Source organism: Leuresthes tenuis, unplaced genomic scaffold (genome assembly GCF_036924035.1).
Source record: "Leuresthes tenuis unplaced genomic scaffold, fLeuTen1.0.hap1 SCAF_16, whole genome shotgun sequence".
NCBI classification, from domain to species: domain Eukaryota; kingdom Metazoa; phylum Chordata; class Actinopteri; order Atheriniformes; family Atherinopsidae; genus Leuresthes; species Leuresthes tenuis.
In genome coordinates, this window is record NW_027325370.1 from 24,630,007 (window position 1) to 24,650,599 (window position 20,593).

The 20,593-nt window shown below is 38.5% G+C and overlaps 1 long non-coding RNA gene across 1 annotated transcript in view; it reads left to right on the forward strand.

Moving 5' to 3' along the window:
• Nucleotides 1-15,602, forward strand: part of LOC140271444 (uncharacterized) — a 32,319-nt gene extending 16,717 nt beyond the window's left edge. Inside the window, exons 2-3 of the long non-coding RNA XR_011907847.1 lie at nt 13,726-13,787; nt 15,550-15,602. This is a non-coding gene — a long non-coding RNA (uncharacterized lncRNA). The remainder of the gene's footprint in view (nt 1-13,725; nt 13,788-15,549) is intronic.
• The last annotated feature ends 4,991 nt before the right edge of the window (nt 15,603-20,593 follow it).

Consider the following 20,593-nt stretch of genomic DNA (forward strand, 5'->3'; position numbering starts at 1 on the left):
TATGCACATTGAAGCATGGTGGAAATTTTTTTAACACTTTTAGCATTCTAGGTAGCTACTGCTAGCTCCAGGACCCAAGCACTTGAAAGCCATGCGAGCCAGTCAGAAGCTACCTCACTGCAGAAGCTGCTAGGAGCTAGATCTTAACCAGGCAGCAACCCGACTGGAAGGTTGCTGCAGAAGCAGGAGAAGAAGAAGTTGGTCTTCCTCCTAGGCCAGACCTAGCACTTCCAGAGCTAACTGCTTAATTGGCCAGCACGCTTCCAGTTGGAAGGTTGGTTGCAGTTGTGGCCTGGCTGAGACATTGCTCTACTAGCTTCGGGGTTAGACTAGTGTCTGGCCTCGTGGAGTTAGTGGCTTCTGGTATTAGCTCCCGCTTGACCGAGAGTGAGTGAGCAAGCTTCTCACTGCCTCCCACAGTTCGCTGAGTGCTAGGGCTCGCTCTGCCTTGCGTGACCTTGATTTTTCCTACCCTGTATCAACTTCTCAGCTGGCTAGCTTCACATTTCATTTGTTCCTCACAGCACAAGCATTAGCTGTACAGCCCCCACCTGCATGGAGTCAGAATGGTTGCTGCTAGTTCATCTTTACAATCTATGTGAAACATACAGACTGTCTCATTTTTGCGAGACTTTTAACTCTCAGATTAACAGATTCAAAGGGTTCTCAGCCATAACCCTGATGGCTCATTTTGCTTATCATATGTCTTGTTGGATTTTATAGATATATTAAAAAGGTTAAGAATGTGATTTTCAACAGAATGGGAAAAGAACAGTGGTTTAAATCTTGGTTTGAAAACATCAGACATCAGTGCTCTCAAATGAGACAAGAATGCTTATTGTAGCTTTCTCCACTGACATTTGTTCCACCACTGGCCTGCCCCCTGCATCGTCTCGCTGTGCTGGAGGTCTCACCAGAGTGGCAGTGGAGCGATTAGTGATTAAGTTGGAAGGTCAGGTGGAATTGATTCTTTTCCCAGTGGTACTTCCTTGCAGCCCTTAGACAGGAGGCAAGAGCCAATTTGTTTTGGGAGCATAGGATTACTTTGGAGTCTCTCCCTCTTCCCTTCATTTCCTTCCATTCTCTTGGGGTTTTCATGTGCTCTTACTGACCCTGTGGCGCTGGCCGACTGGACAGCTTCAGCTGCTGGCTGGAAGGCAGACAAGCATGGTCAGGCAGTGGGCAAACAAGGCAAGCCCTATAGATATTGGCTTAATTTAGGTCAATTACTTTATGAGATGGCACACTATAACCCGGAATGATCTCTTCTAATGATTCATTAGTTAATCACCCTTTTAACTAGAAGCTGCCACAAACAAAAATGATTTGCCCTTGGTGTGTGAGGCTTTTCCAGTCTGTGTTGGACAACCCAGGGATGAGCCATTCAGCAATTTTTGATTGATTTGTCGCATAAAACTGTTCTGTTCTTTCACTGCTTTATGTTTCAGCATGTGTGGTCCATATGGCAGTTTATGGGTAAAGCAAAGGCAGGCGTCATGTATTTCTTGTCATGAAAACAATATCTGAGAAGACTGAGCCTTAGTTTGACAACTTGTTCTGTTGTCTTAATGCCTCATCAGGCATTGACAACAAGCTGTAATTGTAGACCGCTTCATGTTTTGATAGAACTGACTGACACAAAACTGACAGCATATACAGCTGCCATCAGTTATGAGGCAGCTGACAGTGTCTATGTGTTTATTAAGCTGTTGATTTTGAAGATATCTGAAAAAACAAAAACCATGAAAAATAGAAATTGTTGTACATGGATGTGTTAGAGGTGTATTTAAGTAACGCATGACACCAACAGCACAAAGTGAGTGGCAACTGGAGACTGAAAAACGAGTTTAATGTAGAAAAATAAAAGCCACAGAAAGCTTACGTCCATACACATATTGATCTCTGTGGATACGTTCACATCCATTTTTTGTCTCTCCATCTATGGCTGTGTGGCTGCTATGTGTGCGAGAGCGAGAGTTCCAGAGGGACACAAATTTGGTGCGCTGCCAGTCCACTTGCTATTCCCGCCTTTGTGGGAGGTAGATAGAGGCATTCTAACTGAAGAACAGATGTGAAATGTGCCATAGTTAAGCACCTCTCCAAATATCCCACGGGACATGCAGACACTGAACTTTTCCTCACCCTGCATGGCTACATCCATAGGATATGGGAAATTGCAGTAGGGGTGTGGTGGGTTTGGGTTGATGAGTACAGTGTTGGCACGGCAACAAATGCACCCATGACGCAGGTAGTTGCTGCTTGCAATGGTAATGCTCTTATTTAGATTTTGAGGGAATGTCTTCACAAATGTCTGCTCTCAAGGGAGGCAGAGAGGGGACACAGGGGCCCTTGCGTGGCGGTCTTTTTTTCACCATGAATAAATTCATGTCCACTCTTGTATGCTGCTGCAGCCACTGTTTGCTCATCTCATATGCAGCTGGTTTTGCGGCCTGTCCCAGGAGATGAAAGTTTGTAAACATGAATAATAATTAGGAACAGGTCGACGGGCAGGTAATCTGCATGTGGGTTCCAGAGGCACACTTGTCCAGTATGCAGCCAGCTGGGTGGCCTTACATTAGCATTTTGTTTGCACAGAGACAGAGGCAAAAATTTTGTCTCTTATCAACTCAAAACATTGCAATTCATAATTGCTTTTAATGGAACTTAGACCTTATATAAAGAGGGAAACAGTTGGCTAGATTGCATGGCATCCTTTATTTTTGACTACTCGTATGCTTTTGTTACCACACAAACTGCAACTATACACGGTTTTGGCCAGAGTCTAAATAGGAGACAAAGATTAATCTTATCAGTAGGAAGAAATTACACAGAGTCTGTGCAGAATTGTTTATGCAATAAAATGCCATTTACCATATTTGCATATTTGCCTTACACAAGGGAGAAACAAAATAGCAAATATTCGCTATATCAAGCCCTCTACACATAAACTCTGGAGATGTTCAGGAGAATGTGTGGACAATTTGGTCTGTTCTTTTCCGCAGTTTCTGTTCACACAAGCACAGCAGGAGACTTTCTGCTGGAGAAGCACTCTCACACCTGTGAGGGAGGAGCTGACAGACTGCAAAAGGTACACATTGCTGTGTGTTCTTTCTGATTGGTCAAACATTGCAGGTAAAGCTGCTTGATGATCACTGTTGAGGTTATACCAGGGCGCTGGGTAAAAAATCTCTGCAAAAAGTAAGAAGCAAATGTTGACGATGTTTGTATTTTCACACTCCACCTCTCCTGAACATCCAATGCATGTTTGAAAAGGGCTCAAATAGCTTACTGTCGGGCATTACTTTTGTAAAGATTTAAAAGATGGTAATTGTTAATCACAGCTGATCAATAGTAGGATATATTGAGCAGCCGCTGTACTCAAATATTCTTTGGTTAATAAACTGAAAATTGATATAAAAACTAGACGTTAATAACCTATTAAAGCCTGATTGCATTTTTACTGTGATCAGGTGTGATCTTGAGATGACTTTGGAACAGGAAAAGAAATTCAAATCTTTGCTATTCCACAGCCATACATTCTTCAAGCATTAATGAGCCTCTGACAGCAAACAATTATTTGACAAGTCACACTCATTGCCTGGCCCCCTTTTTATAGACAGTCTTAAGACTTTAATCCGGATCCAGTGACAGACTCATCCTCGGTCAATAGGGTAAAGAGAATCTCATGCACGGGATGTGTGCAATTGTCCAAGGGCTGGTTCAAACGTACATGTTTGGAATCTTAAACTGGAGCTCAACTCAGATAAAGGGTATTGAAGGGAGGAACTGACAAATGTTTAGTGGCTACACCCATAAGTTTTAGAAAGCTCTGTGTGTCTACCTTTGGTTGAGACTGTGAGATGACCATCTAATTATCAAAATCATCTAAACATGTTAGTTAAAAATAAACAAATAACTTGAAATTGAAGCTTTTAATTTAGTTTTCACATAAATGGTTTGCTACTACATTAAATCGATGTCCACAAATTAGTTCACTCCACCCTTGTAACTTTTTTTCTTTTCTCAGAAGCTGTATGATTTTTGGAAGTGTACAATCCCTTGTGTATGTCCCGTATGTTTTATGCTTGTGTTATCTCTATCCTGTCAGCAGTGATCCATGCACAGTCACATTTCAGAGCTTTAAGCGGGAGCGTGTGAGAGGATCTGCTGGTTATGGCTACGCGCCCTGCGGGTCCCAATCTGTCTTTGTTAGGCCTGCTGTGTGTCCTATCGCACCTGTCTTGGCTAAGACTGATTACCACCAACTTCACCAGCATGTACAGCCACAGCTAATATAACAATTCGTGCACACTTTGTAAATGTCACCATTGGCGCTTTAACTCTTACTGTATGTATTGAGGCAACTCCTATTTCTTACAGAATATGATGAAATAGTGAAACAGGTTTGCAGATTTTCTTATGCAATATGTGAATATTGAATATGTAGTTAAGTAACTAAGTAGATTTACTCAAGCACTGTACATAAATGTGAACCTTATGGTAATTATTCTGCATCGTGTGTGCATATCTCTGCATGAATTGACAGGTAGCACAAGCACAGATAGTACAAGCACCCAAAGGATTAAATAATAAACCTGGGGTAGAAATAAACTTTAAAATAAACACCTCTTTATCTTCATCAAGTCACTTCCTTACTTTACTTTTCCCGATATTCTTTGAGAAAGCAAAACTTCATTCAGGCTCAACAATGACACATGCATATAGTCAAAATGTCAAAATGACTTTTCTCAAACTTTGACTTGAACCATGCAACTGCATGTAACCGATAAAAAGCAATGGCATTTAAAGCTACAGCACGTGTAGCTAACACCATCTTCAGAGCAACCATTAAAACCACATATACACTGTTTGATTCTTGGCCGTCCCAGATAAAAGATGAGCAATGTGAAAGAAGCTAGGGGGTATCTTTGAGTACTGATAGAAATAGAAGTCTCTTATTGGACAGAGAGACCCACAGTTTCAATTCAGTTCAGTTCAATAATCCTTTATTAATCCCAGAAGAGAAATCATGTTGTTGTAGCATAATTTTTTTTTAAGATATGCATCTGTTAAAGGTAGACAACAACATAGAATTCAACAAAAACCAGCTGACAAATATTTAGAAAGCTGAAGTCTAACAGAGAGAGCTGTGGTAAAAATCAGAGATCTCCATCAGTGGATTGGAGTGTTGTTTTTGTAGCTTGGCAACAACTTAGATGATGATGTCACATACATACATAGTGTCTGCAGGTAATACAGGTGAACTATTTCAATAGACAACACGAATAGGAACTCACAGTCAACAGTTTAACATCTTTCTGTCTGCAGTCTTTGTCTGTCAGTATAGTCTTAAAGCTGAGTAGAGTAGAGTTAGAACCCTCCAAGCTTGTCCATTTCATATGCCAGTAACTCACATGTCCGATGATGATCAAGGAAAGAAATGGTTTAAACTTCCTCGTCCTTTCTCCCCAATTTTGTTCCTGCTCTGTTTCCACAACATTTCCACTCTTTTTCAGTCAATCTGGTTTTGGGGTTTTATTCCAGGCATTGCTTGAGCTTTGGATAGGTCAGTCAACTGCTTCAACATGCAAAAAGCTTTCCCACTGGCTATGCATCATAACAGATGTAAAAGATTACTCGAGTTACCAATAGAAATCATTCCAGTAGCACAGCATCAAAACTATAGAAATAGTTTAAAGAATATGGGTTTTTCCAGGAAGAAGCTTAGTAGAACATTTCAAGATGCAAAGAAAGATACAATATTTTCAGAGCTGCAGCAGCAGGCTGTAGATGTAGCATATTCTTTGTACGCAATAATAGATCCTATCTGCCTGCATGATCATAAAACTCATGAATATGTGTTGGGTCAGAGGACAGTTTCAAAATAATAAGTGTTTAGAAAGTAATGAAAACACAGTGATTCTTGCTGTTGTGTGACTCAAATGATGAAATTGCAATCTTAAATATTAAATATGTTTTCTGCCGATAGATTGCCCTAAATGTGACATACTGGAGCTTTAAAACGAAAGCTGAGGTAATACAGTAATACGCCCAAGTCTCAGGTATTTGTAGCCCAAAATGGTTAAGCATTGAATGAATCTGGTTTAATCATGCACCCCTCATAGTTTAAACATGAAGCACCTCTGTATTGACTTGTTGTAAACTTTATCAGGGTGTCAATAGTCATTATCGCTTAGCTTGTCTTGATTATCCTTTGAGCTGTAAAATCAATTAGGCATAATCCAATCCTATTCAGAGTGTCAAAAGTTCATATCAGGTTTTAATGTAACTTTTTATACGTTACTTTCCTTTCAGTGATGTGCAGAATATTACAAGAATATTTTAGCACATTGAGTATAAATCTAATTAGGAAACAATGGCTCAATTTCACCTGCTTCTCAGGGGGAGAGTACAGGTCAGACAGCACTAATCACAAGGCCAATAATGTTAGAAACACATCTGAGAGGGCAACCAGACAGAATGGCAATGACTGAAAAAGGTGAATAACTATGAGCTGACCGATGCAATATTCACTGCACAGCTTACAGGTTAAGAGTTCATAACGTGACCTGTGAATCTTCATATCCAAGGACAGATAGTCTCCCACATACTCCACACCCTCAACTCAAATACCACATCAATGGCAACATCTTCAGGTTATTACTCTGAAAGCTCTGTGAGTGACTCCATCATTCCTTGTCCGATTACATGAGCAAATACATGAGAGTGAGAAAACAGTGTAAAGAAATAGAACACTGAAGTAGTAATAATCCCTTTATTTCACCCAGCAAATCCAATTTTGACAGCATATTGTGTCTGGATAGATGTTCATCCTCGAGTGAATTTGATGGAAACTTACAATAACATGAGGGCATGCACGCCTGAGATAATGCAAAGTGACATTGTGATGAGTGACATTGTTTCTACATCTATCTCTTGTAATTTACTGACACATTGTGAGGTCAGAAATCAGTGTGCTTAAGAAAATAATTGCCTTACAGGTTTTGATCATTACACGGACAAATCTGTATATCAATGATAATGTTCAGTGGAGATGGAAAAAAAAACACAAAGTCAAAACGAATAAGTGCCAGCTATTTGAATATTCAACAGACTGTTGGAGCTGTAGGGGGCTAAAAAGCTGTAGGTTACTGAGGAATTGTCCCTGCTGTAGCCCTGGCCTAAGACCTCCATGTCTCTGGATCAGAGTACACTAATTTGATTTCACGGCATGCTGTTGAAGATGCATTAATCTTTCCCAGACCATCGCATGCCCCTGAGCAGCTGGAGGAAGAGGGAGAGTGAGACACAGAGAGGGAAAAGAGGTCGGAGCGACGTGCTTCCCATGCTAACAATGTTCTCCTGCCAACAGAAGCGCATCCCTTCAGGCAGGTCGTGTAAACAGTGCACAGCATCTCTAAATCACATTCACACCCTCAGAGACTCCCTGGGCCCTATGTCCCTCTCCATACCTCCAACCTTCCACCTGAGGCCTGGGACAATACCATCAGTTAGCGCTTGATGCTGATGCCTGTAGTTTTTTTTTATCAAGTGTCATTTTCATTTTTAATTTCTGTTGAGTTTTAGTCTGTGGCAATAAAATCACAATTAATCATATGAATATGATTAATTAGGCTCATCCTTTGAGATATTTAAAAAATTTAACAATTTAATTCTATTGCAAAGCATGTCCACACCCATTAAGTTTATCTTTAAAAAGATTTTGTTTCTCCTTTCGCACAGTTGGTGAGTACAGTGCTGACAACATTAGTATTCCACGCCATAGTTCTCAAGTTTAGTCTGGACCCTATAGGTTGCCCCTGTTACAGCTGTGTTCAGTGATAACTTCTTACACATAATCAAAGCTAATCCACAGCTTTGAGGCAACTTCTCATATCTTACTTTATAGCAAAGTGGAAATAAAAAGATCCATCAGTTAGCAAATGTCCCCAAGTCAATTCTGGTCAACAAAAATCAAAGGGAAAGAGAAGAAGAGAGGGAGGAGATAAATGGAACCACCATTCTCTGTTTTTTTGCTGTTAACCCCTACCCACCTCCTGTCCCATTGGCCTATCCAACTGTCATCTCACTCTGGGGTACAGCACAGCTCTGCCAACAGCTTTCTTGTCTTGTTCCATTGATCAGTTTGAACACACGGCGGTGAGCGCATCAAACAGCACGCCGCATGCAGGATCCGAACCCCCCTTCCCTTCACGGTTTTCAAAAGAAATGATGAAGGCATGGAAATATGAAAATGCTCTTCACAGGGGTCTGTGACGAAGGTAATTTCCATCATGCCCATGTCTATTTCCTATGTAGAAAAAAACAAGCCATTTCTCTGATGTTCCTGCACACAGAGCAGCAGTGACTCTACTTCTGCTGAAGCTAACAGAGAGGGTAGAACAGATTGGGGGAGTATTAAATTACTTAGGAGGCAGTCATTTTTTTTTTTTTTATTTGGTTCACACCCTCGGGGTATGTAATCATAGCCACTGCAAATCGGTGGATTGCCTTATTAGCATATTCATATATGGAGTTATTTGTTCACATAAAACTTTGTGGCTGTCCTTGATAAGCATTTTTAACTGGTCCTTTGATTACAACATTCTGGTATATTGTGTGAAGAGGATAGGAGACAAAATGGAAGCAGCAGAAGGGTGCTTTTTTAACATTATTATTAATATTACTTTGTTTCAGGTTTTAGATTCTGGTCTCAGAAAGATGAGAAAGACATGTTGGAACATGTAAAACTCACAATACCAATAATACTTACATAGAAGAGATTTGTGTTTTTCATTAATTCAAAACTGTGTTCTAGGTGTTCACTTCAATAAAGAAAGGATTTTATGGGATGCGTTTACTGACTTTTCTATATCTGCTTTGCCAATATAGTTTTAGGGTGTCAAGCCTGAAAAAATCCCATGCCAGGTTGATAAGTCCTTTTAAACAACAAAGACTTGCCTACAACACAGGATCACAGTATTGCGGAGTGAAGTAAGGTACTGAGCCATATACATGAAGATGTGCCCATATTTACTTTTTTGGTAAATAAATGAATTAATCTTGTCTATTGTCCTTGAGATTAATTCAGCTGCAGTTTTTCCAATAACCTCATAGCGATTTTAACCCAATACACTGCACTTCTATGCCGAACTGCAGTTCTGTAGTTTATATTTGATGCCAATGAAAATGGCTTTAATGTCAGTTAAGGTTTTTAATGCATAATGATAATATTTTTTGGATATTGATAAAAAATCTTTATGTTTACAAATACATTTGTTCTCTATAATATATTTGTATTCTCTGCATGAATATGATTTATACAGTATATCTCAATGTTAACAATTTTTTTCTGCTGGATGAGAAGATTTCAACAGTTTGAGAACTTCATAATTTCATGAAAAATTGAGCCGTATTTATCTCCACTTCTCACTCATCAGCAGTTGTTCATTTTTCCTGTTCAAATTACCTGTATCTTTTAGTTGATCTCGTTATGATAATAATGTTTTGTTAATTTCAAATCTTGTTCATAATTGCCAAATTTGAGGTCCCAATCTGTAAACTGATGGCATTGGCTTTGTTGTGTGTGTGAATTCCTAGCTATTTGTATTCATAATACCTTTTAGTATATGGTTGCATTTTTTGACTTTGCAAATGGCAGTGCGCTCCAAAATTGATGTCACAGTAGTTTGGCAGCACAGGCACTGTGGTTTCAGGCTGTCATGGATCTGCTGATATTTGTAACCTGGTGCATGCTTCACAAATGACGGCTTTAAAACTATCTATAATGTACTGTTTATAAGCACTGTGTTGTTGCAATTTGTTTGCAAAATGAACAAAGTAACAAGCACATTTAAAGCTTCAAACAGTGCTACCTTATGCTTGCAAAGAGCACGAATAATCCAAGTATAATCTGTTAGATTTTTCATATATTGAGTATGCTTATTGACCTTGGACTGTCAAGTGATAACAAGTCACAAATGATTGCATGACTTTGTCTAGGTAATCGCAATTAGTATAAATGCAAATTTATTGCAAAATGTATCTATTTTTTTCAACCACTTTTGACTAGCTGGCCACTCCTATGAAGTAGACAAAATGCACATTTGCAAAACTTTCAAGGGAATTCATCACTCCTGCCACTGCAGTGCACTATGCTAGAATTTCCTACTGTTTCTCAACTTGGTTACCTTTTTGGTGAAATAGAACCCTTATTTTTCAAAACCCTGTCTCAGTCCCCTCTTTATGTCAGAACCAAAAATCCAGGTGGTAAAAAAAGCAGGTTCTTGTGTGGGACCTTTAGAGTTTTTAGTTTTTTTTTCAGTAGAGCTTGTGAAGTTTCACTTGAAGTGTTCATAAATCCTTGTATGATAATAAGAACATTTTTAATGCAGCTTGATAAATGGTTATAAATGGAAGCACATTCAAAGTATTGCCTGACTGATAATTGCTGATAACAAAACTCAACCATTATGGTTAATTTTTGACCTGCAATGAAAACATACCTATGCTCTGTGACCCGTGTACTAATTTAGCGAGTTAAAAGTACTCAGAAGGCTTTCTAAAACAAATAACTTTGAGGCCCAGATCTTCTGACTTTATTTATGTAACCTTTGGCTTAGCTTTGCATTGCAGTTACTGCAGAAAGAACTGCATAACAATTTTTGAAAAACATTCCCTCACCTCTATAATTGCCAAGTCATCTGTACATATCCATCTTCTGTAGAGGAAAAATCTGATAGTATGTTTAATGTCAAGAATATTCATCTGAAATGCCATTTCTAACTATAGCTGTTAAAAGATATGTTGGAGTAAAGTAGAAACAAAGTAGCAAAACATATCATGGAAATACTGAGGTACAAGTATGGTCTTCAAGTACATGTACTAATTCATTTTGACATTTGAGCTATGAGATTCATGCTGAAGCTTTGATCTTATTCCAAACCATTATTTCACTTGAAATCCAAATAAAGAATATTTTTCTTTCCTAGCTTATCAAAGCATATTGTTCTCAGCAATACATTGCAGTTAATATACAACATAAATGCCCAAAGTAGTAACTTGTGCCTCACTGCTGCCAAGTCTAGAGACAGCTGTCCCACCTTTTTCTGTTTTACATGTCGTTTAATTGTTATCAGTTTATTTTCCATCACAACACCTCACAAACTAGCTAACAATTTGTCATGAATTTAGCACACATTCATAATCCAGCACTGCACTGTTATCTGCTTAGCTGCAGACAGGTGCAATGATCCAATATTCAATATTACCAACTGTACCAACAAAATATAGATGTCTAATACAACAAACAGATGTGAAAGGAATAAGCAGGTGTTAGGGACATAGTAGCCTAATTGTTATTTCAATTTTATTTTGAGGAGAAAATGGCTGGAATATATCTAATTCACAAACTGAACAGCTACTCACAGTAAAGATTCTGGTTGACTCAGCACTGCTAGACTCTACACAAGCGTCTGCTCAGCTGAAATAAGCGAACAAGCTGGGTTGCTTTCCTCTCTTCGGAGTAACAAAGGCATTCAAAATCTTCTCTGGTATTGTCTTCAGCACCTGCTGAAAAATAAGGTTCCATATCAGTGAAGAATAATGAAAATGTCAAACTATCTGTGTAACATCAAAGATGGTCAATCTTTGGTATTTTATGGAGACTTCCATGTTGTCCTGACATAAATCAGCAACTCCCTGAAAAGAAGAAAAATACAAATTACAATACAAAGGAAACTCTGTTATAATTGTTTTGTGCTGAGTATGCTTATGTTATGTAGTCTCAAGTTAAATGTTACAACAGTCACTCAGAGGGTATGCAAACCAAAAATAGGCCCAGAGTGTGACCATTGTGTTTTCAGTTTTGGTGGTGGTGGTGGTGGGTATTTGTTCAGTTACAATTTGGGATTTTTGCCACTAGAGCATCTTACACGTTGGACCTTTAACCTCAATGCCACTTAAGATAAAATACTCAGATCTGCTTGGTAGCAAAATGGCTACTTGGGGCCTGAATAAGTCATCGTCATCACAACAACTTTGGGCCTATTCATTCAGATTATTCTAATCCTGTCAAACAAACCACACTCCACATAAGGTGTGGTGCTTTATAAATTGCTTCACCGTAACAGCCAAACCTGAACAAACATCTCTCGACACAGACTGCATGTGTCAGTTTTGTCTTTTGATATAACTCTGAACTCAAATGAATGGATATTGTTTGCATGATTTCATACATTTTCTTTAAACTTTCATAAAATTGTATGGCTTTAAACAAATGCCACTTGGCTACTATAAAAGACATCAGTTTCCCCTTTTTTGAGGCTTGAATCTAAAAAAAGATTTGGTTTACACATAAAATTTGGCTGTTGTCCCCTCGCAGTTATTCATGTGGCTTAATAGCAAGGTACTGTAGGTATATTTCACATACATCTCTTTCCTGCGTTATTTTAGATGCGCACTGCAGCAGTGACTGAAGAGAAGCGCTTAGTGATGAAAGTTCCAGCCTTGACATTAATGGAAGCTTGCATAATTGCCTATGCCATTAAGGAAGTAGAGATGCTATCAGGGAGTGCACACATCGTTATTTCTCAGTGTAACAGCTCATTAATATTTGTTTTTTATTTTTTATTTTTTTGTCTCTCAGCTTCCCTCCCACTCTATGAGGATGAGGGGTAGATTGGTTAGAAAATTACATGAGAGATGAATCTTTCTGGCTCCAGGCAGATGTTTCCTGTTCAGCATTCAAATTAGTGACAAACCTTGATAAAAGTCTCAACAGCACAACCACAAGACAAAGTGAAACATTTCTGAAGATCATAAAGTAAATTTAGGCGTTCCTGTCGCATGCCCTAAACCTCCCCAGTATTTAAAGGTCAGATGGCTGAGAGCAAGGTGTGATCTATTCAAAGCTGTGGGCAGAGACTGCAACATTCGTTTGTAACCTTTCAGCACTCAAGTCCTTGTTAAGTCTGTTGTGACCTTAGCCTGTCACATGTAAAAAATGTTGGACCTCAAGTTTTAGCAGTAAACACATTCACATTATAATTTTGTGAAATGATATAAAACCAGCCGAGAAATGACAAATGTTGTAGTAATGTTTTGCTTAGTTAAGTAGGCAGATTTTTCTTCATTTACTTCCCATAATTATTTTCATAACTCCCCTTCAGTATGGAATCAAACAAGCATTTAAAATGCTGCACTGTAGTCAACAAATGCACAACATAACACGTTCTCAAATCTAACTGACCAAATAAGTTCTTTGTTCAAACCCTAAAAGTAAAACTAGAGCATTGGGCAGTCGTTTTGTTCTTTGGCTCCTCACAACGGTGTGGTGCAGGGTTGGAAACTAAAATGATGAACTCTTAGCCCCTCTCGGCACTCTAGGAATATGCATAACAAAAGTCATTGTACTTCAAATGTAGTTTTAAGATTCACAAACTTTCTTGTGTTGCTTTATATACAACCCATACCCATAGGAATGTCCCCTCTACAACCCCTTCTACAGGCACCAAGATAAAAGTACAATATGAGCATTTTCCACATCAGTACAGACACCATTCTCAACACCACTTACTTGAGTTACAAATCAACATTTCTTGGCTAGGCTTATGTTTACATATGTCACAAATGTTTTTCTTTCTATGCCACACTCATCATAAGCTGCCATTTTGTATGGTTATTGCTGCTGGCAGGAATTAACCCCTTTATTGTTCTGTGTTACAGGGGAGCTGAAGAAGCCTCTTACTGAACACACTTTGTTGTCTCAACACAATGTTCTGAAGAGGGTAGGCAGTATTGTTCTTTATGTTCATTAACTAGTGCAGCATTCTTCTTTGTGCAATCAGCTCTAGGGGCTCCAGAGCAGTACCAGCACAGAACCAGCTTTCTTTATCAGTTTGTTAAGTTTCTTTGAGTCACAGGCTCTGATGCTGCTGCTCCAACACATGGCTGTTAAGCAGATTGAAGTCTCCACCACAGACTTATGGAAGAAATGCAACATCTTGGCATAGACATAAGGACCCTTAACTTTATAGAGCTGATGCAAGCCTCACTTCATGTGTCCCCCCACTTTGAAATTGTAGCTTTCAAACCTAAATGCTTGTGCATGTTGAAAAATCTGCACTGCTTGTATAGATATAGATATAGATATCGTTGCCTGTTTGAGGTTTATACTCTGACAACTTTGATTTTCTGTTAACAGATTACCTTCTGTTATACTTGTACGTTTCCTTACAAATCCATTCTTCTATCATCTGTGTTTTTTTTTGTCTGGTAATGGATAAATGGTACCTTCAACACTTAACTATGTTACAGCTAGGTAATATTTCATCCTGCTAATTGGTCATTTTGGTGTCTGCAGTATGCCCTACAGTGTCAGCAGATCCTATTGGTGACAAAAAGTTGCTTGACATTGTGGGTGTAGTTACAGCCATTACACTTCTGCAGCTCCCACTGTCGCTTGAGATATATCTGGCAGTTGCAGTAAAAGTGCCTGTAAAAGTCACTAAAACAATGAATTTAGGAAACTGGCCATGCAGCTCTTTGTAAGATTATAGCCTCTTTCATTGTACAGTTAACTACTCAGCGAAAATGAGCAGAAAGGACACATACTGAAGTAACCTTTGCAGTGTCGTCACTGATTTGTTTAAATTATCTCGGTTGTAGGGTATAATATGGTTCTACACCAAATAAGAACAAACCCTAAAGCAAACAGTTAAGCTGAATTAGAAAAAATCCAATCAATGTAAAGATACTTCAATTTTTTACAGTGAAATACTTCATTTACACTGGATATTTACACTGATAATCTATTACATGTAAGATACAATATCAAAATCTTAAAATATGTTTCAAAAAGTACTTACCACGTTGTAGTTGATCCACTGCATTCACCCTATGATAACCTTAGCCTGGGCATTCTCAGTGCTAGTATGGTAATCCCACATAGTAACATTACTGTAATGTATGGCTTTGTTTACAGTTAGAACCCTTAGTTCCTCTGCAGTTATCCATCTCCAGCACCTTATTACTGCTATATGCAATGAGTTCTTCCAGGCAATTTTACTGCATCTAACTAGACCAAGTGGGAATATGTTTGTTGAGACTGATATGACTGGGACACATCACCATCACTCCTCCCTAGATTACTGTCATGTTATAGTGCTCCAATATAATTACTCTATATGAATAATGTGGTGCAATATCTCCAAACAAAGCAGGTCTTAAATTGGCCCCTGAAGGAAATCTAAATGTTTGAGTTGAGAAAGTATTTGATGAACTGGTCCAAGTTTTGTGTAGTTTCTACTTTCTAATTTAGGTTCTCTTTACGATTTGCTCCTCAGCAACAATTCAACCTAACATAGTAGTGTGTGGCACTCTAAGAACAGATTTCACAAATGATCAGATTAAAAGTGATCAGTGTCATAACATAGAATATTAATAAATATAACTTTAAAATATATTAACATTTTTACTTTTTTCATTTATCATGTACCCTGGGTAATGCATTCTAACTGTATTCTCTAATTTGTCTTCTCTGTATCAAAGATGGCTCCTCTGAAAAGCATTAAGAGAACTGAGATGTCAGTAACAATGACACAGACTGATTTCCAGGTAACGAAAGGAAGGGATGCAAACCAGTTATATGACACTAGAAAAAAATAGTTATTGTGTTAGGCCCACCAAAAATGGACTTATGTAATACATGTAAACATGTGATTCATACCAAAATCATAAGAAATTAAGCTTCTCAAAACCGGATCACAACACATAAAGCACTTCTGTACATGTATACTGCAACAAAGAAAAGAAGTACAGTCTATCTTGCCAAGTCAAGCTATAAACACCGACTGACTTAACTGTGCATGTTAACTTACTAAGTGGCTTGGCTGAAGCTAACACATGAATATAAAAAATATGCAAAAGATCATTGCATTATCTTTGAACAGCATAGATAGAAGACAACTGTTTTTTTATTATATGCATTTTAGAGCAAACGCACAATATCTCCGAAGGATTAACTAGACTGACTTTGTGACTCTGGCATAATCTTTGGCTTTGCTGTCCCAGTTAAAACATTTAAATTGTGTTATTCTAGAATTTGCAACTCCCAGAGGAGATCACACCACCTGAGTCTTCTCCTCCCTGCCTCAATCCCCTCAAGGGAGAAGCCTTCGCCAAACACAGGCCACCAAAATGCAAACAGACTAATGAGGGATTTATCCACTTCCTCTCTTTAGACAACCACATCCAAGCTCCACTTCTGCCCCGTATTAGCATAGGTTTAGTTCACACTGAGATCATAATCCATCTGTGTGCCCTTGAATGTAGCGCAGGGTAAATGAAAAGTCTTTTCTGTCAACAGCACTAAAATCACCCCAGTGTTCAGTAATCCAATTAAAATTATTACTTCTTCTCCTAGCACTGCTACCCAATCAGCAAGATGGGGGGTTGTTAAGGATGTATTACACACTGTGGGAGGTTTGTCACAAAGAGACAGCAACATCCCATCAAAAGATATATTATCCTGTGCCTTCATTACCCTCTGGACCAGTAACATCTCCCACAGCTAATAACAGAAGTACATTTGGTTAAGCAAACATGTTTTCAGGACATATACATATATCATACGTTTAGGTTACCCAAAAATTTGCTGCCATAGTGAATTTTTCAAGAAAACATTGATTACAATCTTTAACAGAAGTCCCATTTGAGCATCTTCAAAAGGGACAAAGAATTCTCTCCACAATAATCCTAAATATCTCAGCACTCTTTATACAATCTCATTCCCTCTGTTTCTTTTCCCCTCCCTCTTCATTTTACCCTTTCATAGATCCATTCCGTCTAATTGGAGCTGATGAGGATTGGGACTTCATTACCAGCTTGAACTATGAATTAGTGTGTGGTGTAATTGGCCCTCCAATCTCAAAGGAGGTGCCCTGCTCCGACTGGCCCAACTGGAGGAGGCTCTTCTGACCCAGGTGGAGGTTTTTGTACAGCTGAGGTCTAACTTTAATCTGAGCAGTGAATCCATTTAGTGTCATACAGTTTTTTTTATTGAAATTCGTGAAAAAAATGGATTTTCATCAGACATTTTAGAGTTGCCTGTATGCATTGTTGCTTGTAAATGATGATTGAAATCTTTCTTTTCCATAATCATGAGTTAATTAACGTGTGGTAATGACTTCTAAGATGCTAATTGAGAGCCTGTGTTTACACCACAATGAGCCATGCATTTGGGCAGCACCAAGGAAGCCTATGACTGATGTATAGCTGGCTGGTGCGGCATAACCCATCACTCTCTGAAATGTACAGTTAATTAATGACGTTGTCCATTCAAAGTGATAATTACCACAAAGATCGCACACTGAAACATTTCTAAATTATTCTAAAATGTTTTCCTCTTTTGCTTGTCACAGCTAAATCTGTTTCCTCTCTCATTCAAGAGGATTAGCAAGTCTGGATGCAATTTGGTCTCAGAAAAAAAAAATCTAATGATGATTGCTAATTGAAAAATTAGAAAGTCAATTAGAGGCTAGAGATCTAATTAAACTGGAATTGAATGGGAATCTTGCTCTGGACTCAATTTCTCTCTGCAGTTTATAATCTCCTCAAGGTTCTGATTTGTCTGGTAAGTGGATGCAGTTCTCCTCTGTGTGTTGCTAAAACACAATCAGCTTTTCTAGCATAGCCATCTGACAGATTGATTTGGATTCAATCACAGTCCCTTCCCTGGCTGTGAGAGGGATGAAAATAATAATGTAAAGTCATTATCTGGATGGGGGGTCTCAAAGCAAAGGCAAACCTGTGTATCTGCTCTTCCCTGGGGAAGCTGGTAATCACTCGTTTTCTAATTCAAGTCTGAAGCCTACAGGATAGAATAAGCAGTGGAATCTGCAGTGAGCTGGCATGCTTGAGCGGTGCTTCGAATGTCTTAGTTAGGGACACCATGGTGATTCTTTAAGGAATTGACAGTAAAATGAAGATGTCACTCATGACAAACTATTCTGTGTGCACAGGCTTGCTTTTCATCACTTATGTTGTCAGAGTCAGAGGTAGCTGTGTCTGTTTTTAATCTATGGCATCCTCCAAACGCTGTTGCTTCCACTCACATCATTTACCCTACAGTTAGTATACCTCATGGAACAGTATGGACGACGCAAGCTAATTATAAATAATAACAGCCTGAGGCATAACCACATAATGTATTGGCATGCCTAGGATGCATGGGAACCTAAAAATAATGTGTGGCTTCATGATGGGAGTTCTTTGAGAAACAGTTGCATGAAAAATGAAAATTGAGTCGGCGAACTGTAATCTATATTCTCCGTCTGCTTCATTGTGTATTTCAGTGTGATATGTTCTGAGATTTCATGGATAGTGCTGACGGCAGGGATTTTTTTTTTCCCATTCCTGACCATTTTTCCTGTCTCTTGCTGATGGATTTAGAGATCTATGAAGATGACAGATTGAGAGGTGTGTTAAATCCAGACATGGGACAGAAATAAGGCACACACCTTGCATTTTTCAATGTCTCTGGAGAATAAAAACCTTGAATAAAACAATCTTTATTATACTCATTAAAGTTCTCCTCTAATAAAAATCTCATTTTGCACCTTGTTAACATGTCAATAAAATGTTTTTTATCTGTTACATAACACATCTTGAACAAAACCAGCTATCAACATCATGGCTGTGGATTTCTGCTTTGAATCTGCAGAGCACCTACAGTCTCACAAAAGCAAGAACACACAGCCCATGTGTTCTGCATATATAAGATTGGAGGAACCGATCCTGAATGCTTACAATGTTGGGCTTTACAGGTAATTTACATACGCTGTGAGCTAAATGAAAAGCTAGTGCAATCTAGTGGGCAAAAGACAGCGGAAGCAAGAAGAAGAAACCATGTGTTGTAATTTGCTTTTCCCGTGAAAATGGCAGAGCCGACCGGTGCTGTTCATGGCTGTGATAGTACAAAATGTGATTCTTTAAGCCTGTTTACCCAAAGATCTTAAACTACAATATAAGTGGATATAATTTATTTGGAGACATTCGAGTCTCCAAAGTCAAGTCAAAAGTACCAGAGGACATGGATCTGTGGTCTTTGCCAATCGGTTTCTAATATAACTGTTTTTTGTCTGTCTCACCAGAAATGGTAAAGAATGAATGTTTGTCCATATGTTTATATATTAACATAGAAAACCTAACCATGTACACAAACCCTAACTATGTACTTTTTACTCCTGACCATAACCATGAGTGGGTGGAAAGAAGTCGAAAAGCAGGAATGGACTGAGGTTGAAGTTGTGAAGGATAGAATTTAAACCAGCGATCTCTTGATTGAAGATCATGAAGAACCATGACCCCAACTGGATTTTTTGTTCTCGTCAAGAGTGGAAACTGTTAACATGAATGTGTCATGAACATGTGGAAATGTTCTCAAAAGTAGAGCTGGTCGGTTCCTGAATCCCCCCGGGTTAATGATTCGAATCTTTGTACTGACACACTTGCCAAAAATATTGTGGCCTCAGATGATTCGGTTAACTGACTTCACTCCGGTCAGTAAATCTAAGTAAAAAGTTAAATATTGCAATACACAACTGGCTAAACACATTAGTGTTCGATATGTGGCTGATATATTTTATGCACATGCTATCATGATGATGATTATTATTATTATCATTATTGTTATCAGTTGTAGTGGTAAACAACACTGACTCAAGTGACCCAAGGGAACTGGATCACGTTAGTGAGTAACTCAGAGTACCTTAAGTCTGTAAAATGAACTGAGTTTACTACCACTACTCGGAAGCAGGAGGGGAGCTGTATTGCAGTACAAAACAGCGGAAGCAAAATGTAGGTATTGTACAAATTTGAAACCTTTGTTGTCAAATTGCTACATATTTGTCCATGGACCAGCATATGTATTTTATGATCTTTCATGAGTTTCGTTGGCCGCTGGCAGCCCTGATAGCTGTTGATGAGGCCACGCCTCTAATATGACAGAAAGCAATGCAAAGTTAATCCACTACACTTGTGATACCCCCACTTTCAAATGACCTACATCATTGTATAATTGTATGTAATTTAGGTGTCTTTGCTAAAGCATTGCTCTCTGATTCAACATGAACGACTAAATTACCCAAAAATAGTCCTGGACATAGGCAGTACCAGATTAGCATATATCTTATAGGTATCCTTTCACTGAATTAAATAAAATGTATACAATTAAAACAAGTTATTTATTGTTGTAACACAAGATTTTTTTTTTGTAATGTGCTAATTTGAGGAACACAGATTAGATTTTAAGTGATAAAAAAACTGCTGGAGTGGGACTTTAACATGTTTCTAATTTCAATATAGGGGTCTACTAAAGGAAGTTTACAAGATTTAATCTTTCCAAAATATTTCTTATACTATTACATTACATTACTACCAAATCAACACATGTTCCTGCAACACCTCTTGTCAGTTACAGTCTGAAACATTCAATCTGACAATCTCAGCCTTTTTTCTCTAAGGCGCCTGTCTAGAAAGGCCTGGTCTGCTCTGCTGGGTCAGATGATTTGTCAAAATTAAATAGAATGAAAAA